This window comes from Cupressus sempervirens, chromosome 10 (assembly GCF_028749045.1).
Source record: "Cupressus sempervirens isolate cs-2001-9-10 chromosome 10, ASM2874904v1, whole genome shotgun sequence".
NCBI lineage: Eukaryota > Viridiplantae > Streptophyta > Pinopsida > Cupressales > Cupressaceae > Cupressus > Cupressus sempervirens.
In genome coordinates, this window is record NC_143127.1 from 163,893,445 (window position 1) to 163,907,903 (window position 14,459).

The following is a 14,459-nucleotide window of genomic DNA, read 5'->3' on the forward strand; positions in this document are numbered from 1 at the left end:
TTGTGCAAGACCATGCAAACTTCTTACCTCTTTTGCTGACTTTGGAGCAGGCCAATTCATGATAGCTTCAACTTTTCTTGTATCCATTTTCAATTGACCATGTGCTCGAAAAAACCCAAGGTATACTAGCTCTGTTTTGATGAACTCACACTTCTCCAAGTTGATCATCAACTTCTCCTCATGTAGCTTCTTGAAAACAATGTCAAGTTGTTCCAGGTCCTCACTCCTTGTCTTGATATAGATTAGTATATCATCTAGATACACTACTAAAAACTTACTTATGTGGTCCTTGAGAACTTCATTCATGAGTCTCATGAATGTGAAGGGGGCATTAGACAATCCAAATGCATGACAAGCCATTCATACAGACCTTCATTGGTCTTGAAGGTTGTTTTCCACTCATCTCCTTCATGTATCCTTATTTGGTGATAACCACTCTTCAAGACTATCTTGCTATAGTACTTGGCTTCACTTAGACAATCAATTAGGTCTTCAATCCTAATGGTTATCCTATTTATGGCTCTTGAATCTGTACAAAGCCTCCAAGTTCCTCCTTTCTTTGGTGCAAGTACAGTAGGTACAACACATGGACTAATACTCTTCCTAGTTAGGCCTTGGTTTAGGAGTTCTTGTATTTGTCTTGCTATCTCCTCATTTTGTTGAGGGGTCATCTTGTACGTTGCTTTGTTAGGTAGGGTAGCTCCTAGGATTAGGTCTATCCTATGGCTTAGAGCTCCTTTAGTGGTTAAAGTTGATGGTTGTCCATCACTTGCAATACCTTGGTAAGCTTGCAGCATCCCTTGAATTTCTCTAGGTAACTCTACCTTCTTAGTCTCCTTATCTTCATTTCCCTCCTTTGGTCTCAACACCAATGCAAAACCTACACCTTCACTTTCTTCCATGGTTTGAAGGAACTCCTTTTCACTCACCATGAGCACATTTGGACTAGTTGTCTTTGCTTCAACATCTTCCATCAATGATTGTATTTTGAAAGTCACATTGTCCTTCTTAAAGGTATAGGAGTTCTTGCCTCCATCATGGATAGCTTGGCGATCAGATTGTCATGGTCTACCTAGGAGCAAATGACATGCATCCATAGGTAACACGTCACATAAAACTTTATCCTTGTACCTTCCATTATTGAGAACTCCACCCATGCTTGCTCATTTACTAACACATGTTGACCTTTGTTGAGGCATGTGACCTTATAAGGATTGGTGTGGGGTATCCTTGTCAGTTTTAGCTTGATGATTGTTTCCTTTGACACAATGTTGTCAGTAGACCTTGAGTCAATGATGACTCTACACACTTTCCACATCATTTTATACTTTATCCTAAATAAAGATCTTCTTTGGCTTGGCTCCTCCTACACTGGCTCTTTGATCAAAGTTCACCTCATCACGAGGTTCTCCCCTTCTTCTGAATTCAATGGTACTTCAACATGCTTGTCTATTGTATTGGACTCTTCTTGGACCAAGTCAGTCCTCTTATCACCTCCTTGTGATGAACCACTTTTCTCTGGACTCTATAAGTTGGGTGCCCCATTTGATTGCAATGGTAGCACTTCATATTAGCAAAGTAGTTGCCTCTTCCTCCTTGTCCACCACTTCTCCCTCTAGAATTAGAGTTTCTTCCTCTACCACATCTACTTGAGCTTCCTTCTTGTTGTTCATTGAATTTCACCTCACCTTGAGTCCTTGAATCTGAACTCTTTCCACCATAGCCACCTCTTTGACCTTTATTATCCTTGCTCTTAGCTTTACCTTTAGAGGTTTCTTGCTTTCTCTTGCTTTTCTCTTCTATCTTCAAGGCCATTTGATAACATTACCTAATGGTTTTGAAGTTCACTAGGTCATCTCCTCTTGAATAGACCACTTAAGGCCATTCAAGTACCTTGCAAGCTTGATACTTTCCTCTTCAACCACCTTAGATCTCAAACATAGCTTTTGAAATTCCTCAGTGTATGCTTGGACATCCAAATCTTTTTGTCTAAGATTTTGTCTTCTCCTATGAAGCTAAACTTCATAGTCATTAGGAAGAAAGGTATGTTTCACCTTGGTTACCATACCCTTCCATGTAACAATAGGACCTTTTCCATCCTTCTTTCTTTCTATTTGCACAAACTTCCACCAAGTAAGAGTTGAACCTCTTAATCTAGAATTGGCCACCACAACTTTTTGTGCCTTAGACATACCATCACATTCAAAATGGTTCTCAATGTTGTCAATCCAGTCCACAACTAAATCTGGATCCATTTGTCCACTAAATAGTGGTACTCCTTCGAGAGTTGTACCACTCAATGCTTTTAATGCCTTTGAGAATGGCTCTTCGAGAAGAACAGGGTCAGGGGTTGGTGCTTCTTCTTCCAACTCTAGTTCCTTCTCCCTTGCTTCTTTTTCTTCCTTTAGTTCAATCTTCTCTTTGACCCTATTAGCTTTGTCTTGGACTTCGCCCAAAAGTTGCTCCATTTGAGCTATTCTTTCCCTTAGTGACTTGTTGTCTTAATCTTGTTCTTCAACCTTCTTGGCTAACTCAATGTTAGTCACCATGGTTGTGTCTTCTACTATCCCACTTGGTGTATTATCTCCCATTGATTTTGTAGGTTGAAACATGAACCACAAGCCTAATCAAACTTAGGCTCTGATACCAATATGGTGTGAGTGTTCCAAGGGTTGCTTGCACTGCTCCTCAAGAGACCTAGTTTGTATCTTCTAGGCACCTATCCACCTAGGTCCTTGATTGTTTTAGGTGATTAACCAGCACCAATCCAAACTCCTCTCCAAGAGTTTGATCCTTTGTGCTTACCCTCAAAAGACTAACACTCTGCTTTACTACTCTTCTCCACACTCACTAAAAAGGATCCAAGTGTAACTTGCTCTCTAACTACATCCCTCATTGCAGGGTCATCCAACATCATGAATCAGTCCATTTTCTTCCATTTGTGGCCATTTGGAAAGATCTTTAGACCTCTTCCTTACCAATTCCAAGTTTTTGACTCAAAAAGCCTAATTAGGCCTAGTAATTCACTAATTCCTCTTCCTTGCTTAAACTCTCCAAACAACCTAGTTACCACTCGAGATCTGAACACCCTTTTGGATTCTCTAAGGGATTTTGTAAGTCTTGAAACTCTAAGTTGTCCATACAGGTGATTCCTATTATGTAGGTCAAATAGGTCTAAAAGGCCTATTTCTTAGGACTAGACCACAAACTTGTTTGGAAACTTGCCTAAATGGATTGATAAGACCTCAATCTCCAAGATATATCAAGGTATGATTATCCCCTTCCTAGAATTGTACTTGTCCCGTACAGTACTTCTATCCCCTGCAGGAAATCATTGATTCAACACTGTCAAACCACTAATCGAACCTTCCTAGCTTGCCTAGGGCTTGACATTAAAAATAGTTGTACTACTCCCCTAGACTCCTACCTTTATATGCAACATGTACAGAGGCCCCAGTTGAAGATTCAACCACTTATTTTGAGTTCCCATGGTTGAATCCCATGTAGGCGCCATTTTTCCTAAATCTGCCTGACTAAGACCAACAGACTGTCACAAAACTAAAATAATTTACTAAACACACTAAAACTACTCTAAACCCTTAACTTATGAAATGAAAAAGTCTTCTGATGCATTGTAGAATATGATCCAATCACTATATCAGTACACCAAATCGCTTAAAGTAGCATTGTTCACACAAAACTCAAAGAATTGTTGTAACACAGTCCAACCTTCTATTCCACACTTCTTCAAAATACGATGTATCATTCTCTCTACACAATTAGAGACTTGGTTAACATATGATGCTATCTCCATCATTCTAGGGCTTGTTAGTTAAGCATAACTTCCCATAACTTAGGGAATCCAAAGTTGCCCATGTTGTCATGACAACTTTTTAGCAACATTTGGCATCTTCACTCTTATGCCTCTACCCTTGTTTCTAGGACCTCTAACCTCCACGTCTCAAGGATCCAAGGCCTTTTAAGGCCATACTAGCATCTCCACACCATTAACAACTCTAACATCTAAGACACCTTAAAGACTCAATCTCCCTAACTCATAACCTTATGAAATGTAAAAAAAACTAACAAAGGCTATTAGTGTGACCTTAGTCCTAATGACTAACTCACCTAGCCAACATTGCAAGAGAGCTTCTAATGGTTTAAAAACAACCTAACCTAGGCTCTTGACTTGGCTAGAGTTAAGTACAAGCCAAAAACCAATCAAGCAATGGAGGTTTCTTAGGTGTGCTCCTGCACCAAGAAGCGTAAGATATAGAAGATTTCTTTCAAAGTGTTTTAATTGCAACAACCCTAGTAAACATGTATGCAAAATGTGGAAGCACATATAGGGCATGAAATCTTTTTGACAAAATGCCTAAAAGAGATGTTAACTCTTCCAATACGATTGTAGGATATACATATAATGAACTTTTTTATAGTATGCCATGCCTTGTACACACACACACACATAAAATCAATAATTAAAATAAAAGTTAAACACTCAAAAACAATCTACAATTTTAAAATGCAATTTTTTGTGGTCCCCAAGAAGCTTCAATCTAAGGTATTGAGACCTATACTCATCAATTTTCTATAGAAGATTAATAAAAATTGTCATAAAGCCATGTGGTGGATATAAACCACCCCAATGTCTAAACCATCATGTATGATTTTGGACTTGAGTAGTTGACCACTGGTATCCTACTTTATTGCCCCAATAGAGTTTATAAACAATGATTTATATTGCACTTAATCCATCTAATTTTATGAAGCCAACTATGGTCTACATTGCCAAATACTCTAAATAAAATAGCATAAAGAAACTTTCTAGGAATTGAAAGACCCTATCTCTTTATTATAGCCCAAGCCAATAAATTGCTTAAGCTAACAACACCAAAAATCTTTGCAGAACATTGTCCCTTGTTGTGTGATAATCAACATATACTTAATGTTTGTAACAATTTTGATGTTATTTCTAGAGGCGTGTTGAACAAACCAATTACAATTGCCAGCCTTTAGCTATGGTGGTAGAGGAATGAATTCTTGCCTCTCTTCTTCAAGATCATTAAGTGAATGCCTCAAACCTTTCAGTTACTGTCATCTTCTAAGCTAGTTTATCCAACTTTGCATATATATCCTACATCCTACACCCCACTAAAAAAAGGTGTACCAGTTTATGGCCTTCAATCCAACTACACATATGAATCTTGTTAATTCCTCTATCTTTTGATAGATTTCCTTACCATTTGAGCCTCACCCACAGGCCCATTTCTACAAAAATATTTGAGAGGATAATACTTGCCCATTTCTAGATAGATATTATAAGTGGCAACATTTTTAGGATACAAATCAATATTCAGTGTTCTTATATCTACGTGCACCAATAAAACACATTATCTAGCATCTTCACAATAAAGTTCAGTGTCTCCTCAAGATAGTGAGCATAGCCAAGAAGATCAACCATGCACATTCAACAATTCCAGTTTGTGCATATCCTCCAATCATTGGATTCCATGGGACAACATCTCTTTGAGGCATTCTCTCAGACAAATGACGTGTCATGTGCATGCATCCACATTTTGCATGCATTTCTATCTAAGCATTTCCAGCTACAATATCTAAGGAAAAACCCCTTATCATTATGCTTTGAAGGATGTCCATACCCTGCTTTTAAGCTCCTGTTCTGGCACAGTCAGGATGGATGCTCACAGAGGTTGTTGAATTTGGTTTTATACATGTGGATTGCATTTGCTTAAAAAAATTGAAACCTTTCCAGCAAGTCCATTTTGTAAATGCCCTATAATCATGGCATTCCATGAAACCGTAGTTCTCTGAGACATTTTCCCAAACATTTTGCAAGTCTTGTCTATGCTTCCATATTTTTCATACATGCCTATTAGGGTAGTTGCAACAACATCTAACAAAACTCCTCTCCTTTATGTTTGAAAGATGATCCTGTTCCAAAGCTCCCAGTTTGGTTGTACATCTGCCAGTTGCATTTACTTGAAAGTTTCAAGAGTCTCTTCAAGAAATCCACTCTGTGGATATCCTACACTTACTGCAGTCCATGAAACCACGGTTCTTTGGGGTGGTTTATCAAACAGTTCACATGCTTTGTCTATGCTTCGAAATTTTGCATACATGTCTATAAGGGCAGTTCCAATAGCAACATTTGACAAAATTTCCCTATTCATTTGTGCTTTGATGGATATCCATACCCCATTCCAAAATTCTTATTGTGGAATTAGTCTGGGAAGAATCCCTCTTGATCCTATGGTTGGAGATAGGCTCATTTGGGGGTTACCAAAATCTTAAATGAAACCCACAAAGTTAATTAAGGCAATAATTAGTAATCTGTGGTTCCTCACCTCTGATGCCTAGATGGAGATATATCTGGTAGAAATGGGATATTCCCAAAATCAACTACTTTGGCTTCTGTTTAAGAAACAAGAATTAACTTGGGAATACATCAAGAAATAGAATTTGATAACCCAGATAGATGTTCCTTATGCAAATGGCTGAAGAAAGTAGAGAGCACCTCTCTGTGCATTTTCCCTATGTCAAAGACATCCGGATGTTATTTCTCTCTAATGCTTACCCTGATGTCTCTTCCCTAAGTCCTTCTAGGAAGCCCCTGAGAAGTTTTATCTAATTCACAGTTTGCCCCCTTTTTCATGGTCATTACAGGTGAAGCAACTCATGCCCGTATATCTGTTGTAAGGAGTTTGGAAATCCAGAAATGATGTAATATTTAGGAACCACTTCTATCCTGTGATCTACTGGCACAAACATTATCACCCTCTCTTAAATGATACTGCTTGGCAAATTTATGCTAAAGCAAAAATTTTCAATCTGAACTCACTCCTCTGTCTTTTGGAAAGTTTTCTGTTGGTCTGGACACCTCATCAAACAACTATACTAAGGCAAAAGCCCTGTACCTTGGGCTGTCCATGGATAAAGAAAAAATGTGTCATGATTCACTGAAGATCCCCGAAGACTCAAGACTAATCTAAATGCTATCATATAGAGTCATTATGAGTTGATCAATAATTCTTTAAAGAAAATTATTTGGTGGACCAAACCTTTTTGAAAGGTGTTTCCGTAGATGTTAGTATTTTGCATATATGTCTCCAAGAGCAGTTGCAACAACAGCATCTGACAAAATTCCATGCTCCACTACATATTAATGGATGTCCAAACATCTGACGAAAATCCATTTTTCAATTACACGTTGATTGATGTCAATACACATGCACGAAGGATGTTGGCAAAGGTTGTGGAATCAGGCTATACACTAGCCAAATGCATTTTCTTAAAAGTTTTCAAACCCTTTTCAACAAAACTATTCTGTGCATATGCTACTATCATTACATTTCATGTGATCATATCTCATTCAGGCATTTTTACATACAATTCATGTGTCATTATGCTTCCACATTCTGCATGCATATCTACCAGAACAGTTCCAACTATGACATCTGACAAACTCGTTGCAAATGTCCTCTAATGGACATACACCCTGTTCTATGGCTACCATTTTTATACAGCTAGGAAGATACTGGAAAAGGTTGTGGAGTCTAGTTTACACGTATTCTGTATTTTCTCAAACATTTCAACCACACTTAAGCTGGTCAGTCATAGACAAAATTACATATTTTGCTTGTTTGTAAAGTGCCTATGTTTTCTCTGTGTGATTGGAGTCCTGTTCAAGAATTGATACTCGCTACGAGGAAGCATGACTCTATAAATTTTTCCTTAACAGACATCCATGAATTATTAAGGGTTATGCACTTGTATGGATGCTCTATAATTGCATATGGCTTATGGATTTCTGGTTCATGATTCAGGCTGAGGATCTTCATTTGTTCAAGGATCTTAACTATTTCATAGTGTGTATTTTTGGCATTTTAGAAAATACATATTGCTTGGAAGAGTGACTTTCATTATGGTCCCCCCATCTCATTCAATCTTCTTAGTTGTAAGAGAAAAAACTGCAGAAGATTTCTATCTATAATCAAATATACTGAGATTAGATTTTATATTTATATATACACACACACACATATTGAATTTACAAATTCATTAGAACTATCTAGCTATAATCCAAACAAAAAGAAATGTTTATAACAGAAAGGGTAATTGTAAGCCTGTTTCTTGCATTTCCTACTGGTCAAGCATCTTTCTATTTACTTTCAACTGTTCCTTGCCTCTTGTTTTCTTGTCATTCTCCAGTTCCTCCAGTTTTTAATCTCATACATAAAATTCATATTACCATAATACAGGCCTTTGACAAAAGCAGTGGTCTATATCACACTCCATCCATCTAATTTTACAATGCCAACAATATGAGCTTGATTGCTAAATACTCAAAACAGAAACAAAAACCTTTCAAACTGAAAATGAAACGTCATGCCTTCATTATTACGGCAGGTCTGATCCAGTGAATATTGCTATAGTGAAAGCTTGTTTTTCAGATTGCTTGATTTAGCATCACCAATAACCTCTGCACGAACACTCTCCGTGTTTAAAATGATGGAAACGGCTTGCATCTCTCACCACAATTTCTCTCGCAACAATCTTGGAGATAAATTTTGTTGCAGTGTGGCAATCAGCACATATTCGAAGGTTCTTAACAACTCTAACAGTTGCTCCAGGGAGTGTGTTTAATAATCCAAATGCTATTGCCAACTTTTCACTATGATGGCAGAGAAATAATTCTTTTTCCTCCTCTTCCACATCATTAGGTAAATGTTTTGAATCTGAAAAATACCCTGCCGCTTTCATTTCCCAAGCCAATTCCTCCAACTTTGAATAGATTTCTCTTGTCTGTGGATGTGATCTATCTCCTACACAAAAAACATGTACCATTTTATGGTCTTCAATCCAACTACATCCAGGGACCTTTTGAATTCCTCTATCTTTCATCATTTTTTTAACCTTTTGCACTTCACCCCACAAGCCCACTTCTGCATACATGTTTGAGAGAAGTACATAAGTCGCTGCGTTTTTAGGATCCAAATCAAAAAGGAGTGTCGATGTAAATAATCCTAAGCCTATATTCATATGTAATCTACAAGCCCCAAGAAAGCTCATCCACACAACCACCACAGGTTTAACTGGCATCTTAATGATAAAGGTTAGGGTGTCCTCGAGATAGCTGGCACGAGCAAGAATGTCAACCATGCATACATAATGATCAATTGTAGGTGTGATAAAATAAGTATTACTCATGTGATTGAAGTATGTGCAACCCTCATCCACTAAACCTGCATGGCTACATGCATATAGAACACAAGTGAAGCTTACAATGTCAGGATATGTTCCAGACTGCTTCATTAATTCAAAGATTTTGAGAGCATCCATGCAAGATCCATTTTGTGCATATCCTGCAATCATTGCAGTCCATGAGATGACATCTCTTTGGGGCATTCTGTCAAATAGTTCACGAGCCTTGTCTACGCTACCACATTTTGCATACATGTCTACCAGAGCATTACCAACTACAATATCTGACAAACACTCCCCTTCCATTATGTTTTGATGGATGTCTATACCTTGCTCTAAAGTTCCCATTTTGGCACAAGCAGGGAGAATGCTGGCAAAGGTTGTGGAGTCTGGCTTTATACCCGCTGATTGCATTTGGTTGAAAATTTCTAAAGCTTTATCAACAAATCCGTTTTGTGCATATCCTGTAATCATTGCATTCCATGAGATGACATCTCTTTGAAACATTCTATCAAACAGTTCATGTGCCTTGTCTATCCTTCCACATTTTGCATACATGTCTACCAGAGCATTTCCAACCCTAATATCTGACAAAAAACCCCCTTCCATTATTCTTTGATGGATGTCCATTCCCTGTTCCAAGGCTCCCATTTTCGCACAGGCAGGGAGGGTGCTGATAAAGGTTGTGGAATTTGGTTTTGCACCTACCAATTGCATTTGCATGAAAGTTTCTAAAGCCTTTTCAACCATTCGATTTTGCGTATAGCCTGCAATCATGGTATTCCATGAGATGACATCTTTTTGAGGCATTCTGTCAAACACTTCATGTGCCTTGTCTATCCTTCGACACTTTGCATACATGTCTAAAAGAGCATTTCCAATTGTAATATCTGACGAAAAATCTCCTTCCATTATGCATTGATGGATTTTCATACCGTGTTCCAAAGCTCCCATTTTGGCACAGGCAGGAAGGATGCTGGCAAAGGTTGCGGAATCCAGTTCTTCGCCTGTCAATTGCATTTTCTTAAAAGTCTCTAAAGCATTTTGAGTTAATCCATCTTGTACATAACCTGCAATCATAGCATTCCATGAGACCACATTTCTTAGGGGCATGTTATCAAACAATTCCCGTGCCTTGTTTATGCTTCCACATTTTGCATACATGTCTAACAGGGCAGTTGCAACAACAACATCTGACAAAATTCCTCCATCCTTTATGCTTTGATGAATGTCCACACCTTGTTTCAAAGCTCCCATTTTGGCAAAAGCGGTAAGGATGCTGACAAAGGTTGTGGAATTCGGCTTTATACCTGCCAACAGCATTTGCTTGAACGTATTTAAAGCCTTCTCAACAAATCCGTTTTGTGCATATCCGGCAATCATCGCCGTCCATGATACCACGTTTCTTTGAGGCATTTTGTCAAACAGGTTACGGGCTTTGTCGATACTTCCACATTTTGCATACATGTCTACCAGGGCAGTTGCTAGTACAACATCTGACAAAATCCCTCTCTCCTTTATGAATCGATGGATATCCACTCCCTGCTCCAAAGCACCCATTTTGGCACAGGCAGGGAGGATGCTGGCAAAGGTTGTGGAATTTGGCTCTACACCTGCTAATTGCATCTGCTTGAAAGTTACTAAAGCATTTTCAACAAATCCATTTTGTACATATCCTGCAATCATTGTAGTCCACGAAAACACGTTTCGATGAGGCATTTTGTCAAACAATTCATGGGCTCTGTCTATGCTTCCACATTTTGCATACATGTCTACCAGAGCACTTGCAACTATAACATCTGATAACATTCCTCTATTTTCTATGCTTTGATGGATAGCGATACCCTGTTTTAAAGCTCCCATTTTGGCACAGGCTGGGAGTACGCTGGCAAATGTGAACTGATCGGGTTGAGAACCTGTATGTTGCATTTGCTGGAACAATTTAACTGCCTCGTGAGGATACCCATGTTTGTCACATGCTGCAATAATTGTATTCCATGAGACGCTGTCTCGTTCTTTCAGGTTATCGAAGACTTTTAGAGCGTCCACCAAACTTCCGCACTTGGAATACATGTCAATAAGCTTATTGTGAAAACTTGTACGCATCGCATATACAAATCGCACCTGGACGATGAAAGAGTGGACATTTTTCCCTTGTGAAAGCGCGTTCTTGAAAATGGAGGTCTGCAACAATTGAAGATATGTAAAGTAGCCTTCAGGGGGTTTGTGTGTAGTAAGCAGAAAGTGCAGGGACTCCTTGAACATAATGCTCCGCTCTGAGATTGAGATGAGTAGCGGATGACATTTTATGATCGTAATTGGATAGCTAAAAATTGCAATTCAGTCTAACATTGTCACTGCCATTTGGGATACCAACTTCCTTCCAATCCAAGTTGGATCACGCAAATTGAATAGCCTGCTCCCTTCACATTCCGATTGATACCTTTAGTAAATTTACTACACAAAATAAAATCTTAATTAAGTTATTATAAAATTGTATGCTGTGACAATTGGGATTGAATAGTATTTAATTGTAGTACATTTGACTCTCTGTGTTCATTGGTCAGCATTGTGACATTATATTGTGACATTATATGTATTATTTAAATAATTTTATACATAAATCTTTTATCTTTTATCTTTTTTAAATTCGTGACAGTTCACATAGCATCAAGATCGAAAATCTTATAAACTATTCATAAAAAAACCATTAATAAAAGTCTCATACTGCAAGGGCACCCATCTTCAACAACTTCTTTCTCTTTTTCTTTTTCCTCCTCGGTCCTAAGAGGCAAAATTGCTAGGGTTAGGCAAGGGAACAACCTCTTTGAAGAAGTGGTCTCAGGCCATAGGAGCAACAAGGGCACTCTATGACCAGCGAAAGCTATGCCATGATGGAGAAGTTGACCATGACACCAACCATTATTCCCACCCCAGAAGAGTAGTTGGGAGTTTGGGACCAAGGAGTTTGGGAGCATCGGGTGGAGGAATTGTGACCTCGATTGCAACCACTGGGCAAAGTGCAGTTAGCAGAACCAAAATCTGGCAACACTATGGCCACCATACATGGTGCATTGCCCAAGTATTGAGCAGCTCCTATAGGTGGGCCACCTTTTTTACCTGTACTTGAATTTGCATCATTACATTATTGCATATATAAGCTTTTGTGTACATAGAAACATTTATATCAAGAAAGTTGTAGTTGAAAAGAACAACATTTCTATCTTTCCATAGCGTGAATAGAACAAATTTGAGTGTATTTGAAGGGTATTCTAGGCGAATCTCCTCCCAACAAAATCTTATGCCAAGAAAAAAGACACATGCCTAAAGGGTTTGAAAAAATCATAAATCTAGAGCCAATACTATTGAGCTCTTTTACAAAACCAAAAGATTGGAGAAAAGGTCTCAGATTGGCAACAAAAAGGAGACTAGGGATAAGGAACTTGTAAATGCTTAAGTTGAGAACCTAGGGGCAAGCCTTGGAAAAGAACACACTAAGAGAAGTGTACAATTTTTGGCTTTGTGGTGGTAGTCCAAATAGTGTTAAATTCAAGTCCCTAGTTTCACTGAGATGACTATAGGTGCCAACGTTGGGTGAGAGTATCAACCTTAGGGAAATGTGGCACCAACTAGAGGTGTCCCATCTTAGGCTTGTAATTAGCAAGAGGAGTGCACGGATACCATTTCCAATCCTTCCACTGAGGCTTGACAGGTTGAATACCTAGCTTGTGAAGCATGCGTGAAGCAAAGCAGAGACCAATGTGTCAAAAGTTTGTCGATTTGGACGAGATAGATGAAACTAGATTTACATGTCATCCCATGTTTTAAGGCTTGTAGTAGCCCGAGAGAATAAATCTTTAGGTGTCCTCATGCCACATTTGAAAAACACTAGTGCACTGGCACCCTACACCTTAGCAAGTGAGACCCTTTAAATAACAAAAAGGGGAGACCACCAAATGTTATGTTGGTTCATAGAAAGCCCATCCCTAAAATCATCTCTAGCCTAACAAATCCACGACTTGATGGCTTCCCAGGGTTTCCAAATGCTCTTGACAACAAAAATGCCCTAGATTTACATTGGTTCAAGAGTGATGAGAAGGGTTTGAAAGCCAATCCTCTTCAAAGTCGGTTTGTTGTTTCAAAACCAAGAAGAAATGTAGTGTCTAAGAAGGATTTTCTAGGCCTTGTCTCTAGTGTGGGCACAAATAACCCACTTGGCACATAAGGCTATACCCTACTTTTGAATGGAAAGAAGGCCAAGGCCTTCAAACTCCTTGGGAAGACAACAATATTTCCAGGTGACTTTGTGAAACCCATGATGATCTGCTCTAGAAGCCCATATAAAATCCCTAAGGAGTTTCTCTAGCTTCATTTAAGAGGTCTTGAAAGGAGCCCAATAGGAGGAATAATAGACATGGATAACAGCCAAACCTTAGAGCAAATTTGGAACTTACCAGCCAAAAAAAGAGGCTTGGTAATCTAGTAGTCAAGCTTCTTCTCAATCTTGGCAAGAACAACATTTGAAAGCTCCACAAACGAAGCTTGAAAGGCAAAAGGGATGCCAAGAAAGAGAAAAACATGTCCATGCAGATTCCATTTCTGTTCATGTTGTGAGAGCCTTAAAAGAGATGTAAGAAAAGATTGTCTATAGCATAGGGTGGTGTTCCATTGAATAGTGGAACTAGAGGCAAGACAAAAGGTGTCAAGGCATTGTGAAGTATTGGAGACATTTTCCTCATCTTCAAACAAAGTGAGAAAGGAATTATCACATAGTATGCTAATTCTTTATGTTTCTTCTATCATAATTTCTATTTAACTCTCTCTCTCTCTCTCTCTCTCTCTCATACACACACACACACACACACACACACACACACACACACACACACATCATTCATCCACACAAATTTTCACCCTATTTAGCTCAATTTTATTTTCATATTTTCATTTCTACTATCTTTGATATTTTATTCTTAGCTAAACCTTTACATGGCAATACATGCAAATTTTACAAAATCAGAAAGGGGACATTTTATTTTTAGTTATATGTATTTTTATTGTTTGGTCACTTTTATTTTTTTCTAAAATCTTAATAGTTTTTAATTTTGTTTTTTCAACTAATTTTTTTGCTTAGTTCTATGTTTATGCTTCATTTATATATATTTGTCATACATAAATGGTGTGTTTGGTTTTAATGCCAATTAATTATTTCCAAGAGAAAGGAAAAAAGTATT

The 14,459-nt window shown here is 38.2% G+C and overlaps 1 pseudogene across 1 annotated transcript; it reads right to left on the minus strand.

Moving 5' to 3' along the window:
* Window positions 1-8,063: 8,063 nt before the first annotated feature.
* Window positions 8,064-11,637, minus strand: LOC149533112 (pentatricopeptide repeat-containing protein At2g03880, mitochondrial pseudogene; annotated as a pseudogene). Its single transcript, XR_016356811.1, has one exon. The product of XR_016356811.1 is annotated as a pentatricopeptide repeat-containing protein At2g03880, mitochondrial pseudogene (transcript).
* Between the last annotated feature and the right edge of the window lie 2,822 nt (window positions 11,638-14,459).